We start from the raw sequence: 7,850 nt of genomic DNA, 5'->3' as shown, positions 1-7,850 counted from the left end.
AGACGATAGTAATTAGCGAAGCCCAGGAATCGCTGTATCGCCTTCAAGCCCTCCGGACGGGGCCACTTTAGGACAGCTGAGAGCTTCTCGGGATCCATACGCAAGCCTGTCTGGGAGATAACATAGCCCAGGAATGGAAGAGAGGTCTGCTCAAAAAGGCTCTTCTCGTATTTAGCATAGAGGTGGTTCTGCCTGAGCCTAAGCAGGACCTGACGAACATCCCTCCGGTGTGTGGGAAGATCCGGAGAGAAGACCAAGATGTCGTCCAGGTATACCACCACGCAGGAGTAAAGAAGGTCACAGAAGATGTCGTTGACCAGTTCTTGGAAGATGTCGGGAGCATTGCAGAGGCCAAAGGGCATCACACGGTACTCATAGTGTCCGTCCCGAGTATTAAATGCCGTTTTCCACTCGTCTCCTTGACGGATACAGACCAGGTTATACGCTCCACGTAGATCCAGCTTGGAAAAGATCCTGGCGTTATCTGATTGAGTCCTCTATAATCAATACAGGGGCGTAGCGAGCCATCCTTTTTTTTGACAAAGAAGAATCCGGCTCCAGCCGGGGAAGTAGACTTCCGGATGAATCCCCTAGCCAGATTCTCCTCTATGTACTCAGACATGGCCCGGGTTTCAGCCGCAGACAACGGATAAATACGCCCACGGGGTGGAGTGTCGCCAGGTACCAGGTCGATCGGGCAATCATATGGCCTATGAGGTGGCAATGTCTCTGCTTCCTTTTTACCAAAGACGTCAGCATAGGGCCAGTAAGGAGCCGGAAGACCGGGTAAATAAGCTGGGGTAGGTGGTGGATGAACTGGACGAACCGGAACCAGGCAGGTCTTATGGCAGGCCGGCCCCCACTGGAGTATTTCACCTGATTGCCAGTTCAACACGGGTTCATGTGTCTGGAGCCAAGGTAGGACTAGCAATAGGGAGTGGGAGAGTCCGGGTAGCACATGGAAGGAGATTACCTCAGAGTGCAGCATTCCCACCTGCAGGGTTATGGGTTCCGTGACGAGCAGGATGGTCACCGGAAGGAGTCTTCCATCCACGGAGGCGACTGACAATGGTTCAGCCAGAGACTTGGTGGGAATCCGGTATTTCTCAACCAGGGACTGGGAAATGAGGTTTCCAGTGGCTCCAGAATCCAGGTGGGCGAGTTCGAAGTGATGGTTCTCTCCCCAGGAGATAAAGACAGACAAAGTCAGGGATGGAGAGGGCTTACTTTTGTCTAGGGCGACCTCTCCGAACGGTCCTAGACACTGGAGTTTCCCAGCCTCTCCGGGCAGGAAGGGATCAGGTGCTCCTTACTGCCACAATAGAAGCCGCTCCCCTCGGCTCGGCGTGACTCTTGGCGAGATTTGACCATCTTGGTCTGGTCGATCTGCATGGGCTCGGGTGAGTGCGCCCGGGGAGTGACAGAAGAGGAGACAGGTCTCTGGAAAGTAGGAGCAAGGCGGGGAAACCTTCTCTCACGGGTGGTCTTTTTGGTGCACTCTTGAAACCGGATGTCAATCTGGGTAGCCAGCGACACCAGGTCATCCAGGGTGGTGGGAATGTCCCGACCGGCGAGCTCGTCTTTAATCCGACTGGAAAGGCCCTCCCAGAAGACGGACACCAGGGCCTCATTATCCCAGGCAAGCTCAGAAGCGGGGGTGCGGAACCGTATGGCATATTGGCCCACGGTGAGACTCCTTTGGCAGAGACGTAGCAGAGAGGAGGCTGATGAGATCTTACGTCCCGGTTCATCGAAGACTCTCCGGAAAGCAGTGAGGAAAGACGACAGGTCGAACACCAGGGGGTCCCCTTTCTCCCACAGGGGGTTAAGCCAAGCCAGTGCCTCCCCAGTGAGATGGGACATGATGAATGCCACTTTGGCCCGGTCGGAGATAAACTGATGAGGCAAGAGTTCAAAGTGCAGGGTGCACTGGTTTATGAAGCCCCGAGCTAGAGCGGGGTCGCCTCCGAAACGAGGAGGTGCAGAAAGCCGGGGTCCGGTGCAGGATGCCATGGTATTGGTGGGCAGCGGCGCTGCCGGAGTGCGAGTCGTGCGACTAGCGGTGGTTACTGGTGGAGCAGTCAGTGTGTCCAGGCGGGAGTTGACACTCCGCAGGTGGTTCAGGATGGATTCCTGTTGGGATCTCTGACGGGAGACTTTGTGGTATAGGTCAGAGAGCGAGGGAGCTTGGGTGCTACCGGGTTCCATGGCCCGAGCAAACTGTTACGGGTCCGGGTGGTGGAACCTCTGTGCTGAGGTGCAAGGAGGGACCCAGAGGGGCGTGACTAAGTATCAACCCGAACTGACCCTGGCCGGACAGCAGCAACCGACACCGTGACCAGGGAGGATCCGGGCTGAGGGACCAGGTGCTACTCTGGGGACGACCTTGTAAGAGAGCAGGTGGCTCCCACGGGTCAGATGGCGTGGACTGACCGGTATGACGGATGGACACGGCAAGCAGGCAGAAGTCTCTGGTAGCTGATAGGTGGTCACGGTACGTGACAGCAGAGCAGGTAGTAGTCTCTAGGTTTACCAGGCAGGTGGTCACAGCAAGTGACGGCAGGGCCTTCAGGCAGGCTGGCAGGAAACAGGCGAGCGCTACTAGGTGAGCGGGCTGTCGGACACAGCAGGTAACAGGCGGGTGCTCCCAGGTGAGCGATATGACAGACACAGCAGGTAACAGGTGAGCGCTCCCAGGTGAGCGGGCTGACGGACTCTTCTGGTAACAGGCGGATGCTCCCAGGTGAGCGGACTGGCAGACAGGGCAGGTAACAGGTAGGTAACAGGTGAGCGCTCCAGGTGAGCAGGCTGGCAGGCTCGGCAGGTAACGGCAGATAACAGGCTGGCAGGCAGGACGAGGAGTCAGGCTAGCAGCGGTACCTGAGGGCTGAAGCAGAGATCAGAAACTGTGCAACAACTTTGCTCGGGCACCTCCATTTTGGAGGAGGTGCCCTATATATGGGAGGACATTCGTCTATTGGCCGGGGACTCCTTAGGACGGAGCGCGCGCCCCCTTTAAGAGGGGGGGAGCGCGCGCGCGCCCTAAGCACGGTGCCCGGGGGACTGCGCGCGCCGACAGCAGGCTGAGAAGGAGAGCGGGGAGCGAGGAGGTGAGAGGGACGGCGTCTCTGCCTGGAAAAAGGCAGAGACGCCGATGCTACAGAGACCATCCACCCATCAAAGAACGTTACAGGCCAATCCCACCAGCACACTACCAGAAGGCAAAGGAGATGTCGCACGACATGAAGAAGGCAGGGGTAGTAAGGAATAGCTGTAGTCCCTGGGCAGCTCCCCTGGTCCTAGTCAGGAAAAAGGATGGAAGCATGATAATGTCTGTAGATTACAGACAGGTAAATCGCATAACACACAAAGACGCATACCCTTTGCCCCGTATAGAGGAATCCCTGGCTGCATTAAAGTCTGCAAATTACTTCTCCACCCTTGACCTCACTAGTGGGTACTGGCAAGTAGCTGTTGTGGAGGAGGATTGGGAGAAGACGGCCTTTACTACCCCGATGGGACTGTGCGAGTTCAACAGTATGCCGTTCGGACTCTGCAACGCCCCCGGAACATTCCAGATATTGATGAAGTGCTGCCTGGGACACCGCAACTTCGAGACTGTACTGCTATACCTGGATGACGTGATAGTGTACTCCAAAACGAACGAGGACCATTTGAAGCACCTGGCAGAGGTATTTGAGTCGCTGTCCCGGTATGGGATGAATCTCAAGCCCTCTAAGTGCCACCTGCTCAAGCGAAAGGTACAGTACCTGGGGCACATCGTCAGTCCAGAAGGAGTAGCACCAGACCCGGAGAAGGTCACTGCCATCCAGAAATGGCTGGAGCCGAAGAGCCTCAAGGAGGTACGTCAGTTCCTGGGATTAGTCGGGTATTACCGGAGGTTTGTGAAGGACTATACTAAGAAAGCGGCGCCTTTGCAAGATCTCCTGGTAGGACAGTCCGGGAGAGGCAGAAACCCCCCGTTCCAGTGGGGAAAGGAGCAAGCTGAATCCTTTGAGGTGATGAAGGAGATCCTGACCGGCGAAGGGATCCTAGCCTACCCTGACTACAGCCAACCGTTCCTGCTGTACACTGATGCCAGCAACGAGGGATTAGGAGCTGTGTTAAGTCAGAAGCAGAATGGCCGAAAGAAGGTGATCGCCTATGCAAGCAGGAAGCTCCGCCTGACCGAGAGGAACCCAGAGAACTATAGCTTCAAGTTGGAGTTCCTGGCCCTGGTGTGGGCCATCACCGAGCGGTTCAAGCACTACCTAGCCTCCAGTAAGTTCACTGCCTACACTGATAATAACCCCTTGACTCATCTGGAAACAGCCAAGTTAGGAGCCATGGAACAATGATGGATGGCTCGGCTGTCAAACTACCAGTTCACCATTAAGTACCGGGCAGGCCGCAAGAATGCCAACGCCGATGCCCTGTCCAGGATGCCTCACCAGTCGGACACTGAAGAAGAAGTGGATGACCTGGAAGAGATTGAGCTACCTGCCTTCCACAGAAATGGGATGGTCCACGAGCAACGAGCCTCCAGGAGGCATCGTGGTAAGACGTTAAACCCTTTGCCTCACCACAGCTGGAAGGAGACCCAGGACAGTGAACCGGTTGTCAGCTGTATCAAAGAACTAATAACCCAGGAAGGTTCCTCCCTGGAGAAGGACGCGTCTCCACAAGCCAAGCAACTATGGAATGAGAGAAGCCGGCTATTCATCTATAGGGATAAGCTGTGCCGAAGGTACGTCAACCCGAGGACCCATGAGATGGTATGCAGATCGTAGTGCCTAGGGCGGACATCCAGATGGTGTTGGAGGCCTACCACGATCAAGCGGGGCACTTTGGCTGGAAGAAACTAGAAACCCTGCTGAAAGGTCGGTTTTATTGGGTAGGAATGCGCAGCTCCATAGAAAGATGGTGCCGGGATTGTGGACCCTGTAGCCTCAGAAGAAAAGACTACAGCAGCCAGAAGGCAACCCTGCAACCCATCAAGACAACCCGACCCTCAGAGATCGTGGCCCTGGATCATGTCAACCTGTCAACCAGCAGGTCAGGATATTCCTATGCCCTGACCATAGTGGATCACTACCCCCGGTTCCTGGTGGTCGCCCCCGTCAAGGATCTGACGGCAAAAACTGCGGCGAAGACGTTTCAGGCGTACTTCTGCAGGCCCCATGGATACCCGGAGCAGGTGCTGACAGATCAAGGCACTGCTTTCGAAGCCGAATTGTTCAAGGAGTTTAACCATCTGTACGGGTGTACCACCCCCAAACCAATGGGTTATGTTAAAAGATGAGTAACATCGTCATCGACCTGTTAAAGACCTTACCGCTAGAAGAAAGAAACCAGTGGCCAGACAAACTACCTGACCTGGTAGATCTGAACAACCACATACCTGTGAGTTCCACCAATTGTACTCCAGAATATCTCATGTGAGCAAGACCCGGAAAGTTGCCCATGGACCTGGAGCTTGGTGTAGTAGAACCCGAAGCAGATATGTCCACTGAAGACTGGGACACGACGCGACAGGAACAGTACAGGAGAGTACAAGCCTGTGTCGAAGACAGTCTGAATAGGGTAAGAGACAAGCAGGAAGCACAGTACAACAAGAGTGCACCAGCAGAACCCTTTACACCTGGAGAAGTTGTGCTAAAGAGAAAAAGAAGAAACCACAAACTTGATGACCAGTGGGAGAGGGAACCCTACACTGTGTTAAATTCAAGATTTGATAACAGGAAGACCTGTTTAATTACCAAGGACAGAGGAAGAACGACTGCAACAGTATCTAGAGACCATCTGAAGTTGTGTCCAGGTCTGCTAAAGCCCCAGGAAGAAGTGCCTCTCATCGTACCGGAGGAGCCTAAAGAAGCAGTAATACATACTGAATTAGGAGATTTCCTGGCAGATTGGCCCCAACTAGGAGGAGCAGTGATAATACATGTTATCCACTTCTACCAACAGCCAGAAGACCCTCCACAGCAAGTAGAACCTGTAGGTGCCCCAGAAGAGCCTGCTCAGGAAGAATCCCAGGAAGAAGGATCCCCGGTTGGAGCAGAGTGAGAAGGCCCAGCCAATGGTACACTTGCGAGTCCCGTAGAGAGGTTAAGGCAGGCTTGCAGTCCCTCCACACCTAGAACTGACAGAATGGGAGGTAGTACAAACACCAGTACCACACGCATCCCAGTACTACGTAGGTCAACACGTAGCACGCAAGGTCAGACCCCTGTCAGATACAGAGAGTAGGAAGAGAAACTCTGATAGTATAAATAGTTGCCCCTTGGGGTATGCTATTCTTGTGGAATTTTCATGTATGAATTGATGTATTTTTGCCTTAAAATGGACAATTTAGGTGACATGGACACTTTTCTTGTTGCATTTAGTTACCCGTAAGGGTATATATAAAGGGCTCGGTGGCTGAGGACTGTTTGCAGCCTAAAAACTGTTTATTTGTCCATAATTGCACTCCCTGGAGTGCCCCTTTTAGGTAACCACTGAACAAAAACCTGTTTGGCGTGGCGGAAGACGTGGTCCAACTCCGGATCACCTATGCCCTGCAGCCACGCCCAGGGCCTACATGTAGGGTTTACGGACAGGTCCCACAAGCTCCCTTGTACTTTGCAGTGAAATGGACACCCCGTTAGGGGACTCACTGTCAATTGCTCAAAAACTTTAACTATTATACATATATTGATTATTTATTATGTTTTGTTACCTTTAACGTTCAAGCAAAGTGCCTCCCGTAAAGGGAAGAAAAGTTGTTATCTGTTTAACCTGTTTTGAAAAAAATGCTTCAGTCCAGGAGTACTGAGTTTTAGTAGGGGGGAATGTGGTGCCCTGCTGTGCATTGGTGCCACAGAACCCAGAAGGGTGCATGGATGGTCTTCTCCACAAGAGGCCCTCACACATTCACACACCTCCACCCAACCACCTGAGACCACCAGAGGGAGCCCGTTAGGGACATATATAGGGAGGGTGGAGCTAGGCAGCTCAGTGAGTTCTCAGTCAGTGTTCAGAGAGAGAGAGGAACACAGCTCAGAGTTGAGCAGAGAGCGTGCTGACGCTCAGAAAGCAGTGAAGAGGCAGCGAGCTGGCTGCTGTGCTTTGGCGAGCCAAGGCCTACAGCACGTGTGAAGGCCTAGTGAGGGCCTTGAGTGGGCCGAAGGCGAGAGGAGAAGGAATAAGTAGTGAGGGGGCAGAGGAGCATACCAGGCTCACCCCGATATATATACCGGACACCGGGTCCTACAGGGACATTTGTACTCAGTAGGAACCATCGGAACCCCTGGAGGACTACAGGTCCCAGGTTCACCAAACACTGGCTACAGTACCAGGGCAAGGAGTCATGGAGGTCCCAGCGTCCAGGGAGAGTGATCTCCAAAGAGAAGGCCCTACCACCATGTCAGCAGGTGCTAAGAGAGACAGTAACCAAGCTAGGCCTAGCTCCAGGCAGGTCAGAAGCTTAGAGAAGAAAGCAACGGATCAAGAGGCCCTATACCCGCTCACTGGGGAGAGTCCAAAAGTGCGCCCTTCACCTGGAGTACCCTGGACCGTGCCTGCAGCATCACCAGTAAAGGTAATGAAGCTTACCCCCGTGTGAGTGTCCGTCTTTCCTCCGGGACCGTCCTGCCGTCTCTCCCCTGCACCACCATCCATTACACCCCACGCTGCCCTGGAACTAGCTCTACCTGTGGAGAGACACACCATTCCTGCTGCCGTAACACCAGCTCCAGAGGACTGCTCCGCAGCGGCGGCACCCCTTAGCCGTATTCCACAGGTGGCGTCACGAACTGTCCAAATCCCCCATATCTATCCCCCTTTTCACTGACCGCCCTGGGTCACGGACC

This window comes from Phyllobates terribilis, unplaced genomic scaffold (genome assembly GCF_046119375.1).
Source record: "Phyllobates terribilis strain yellow unplaced genomic scaffold, ASM4611937v1 Scaffold_9__5_contigs__length_417890890, whole genome shotgun sequence".
Lineage (NCBI taxonomy): Eukaryota > Metazoa > Chordata > Amphibia > Anura > Dendrobatidae > Phyllobates > Phyllobates terribilis.
The sequence above is the reverse complement of the archived record's forward strand: the minus strand, read 5'-3'. Positions refer to the sequence as shown.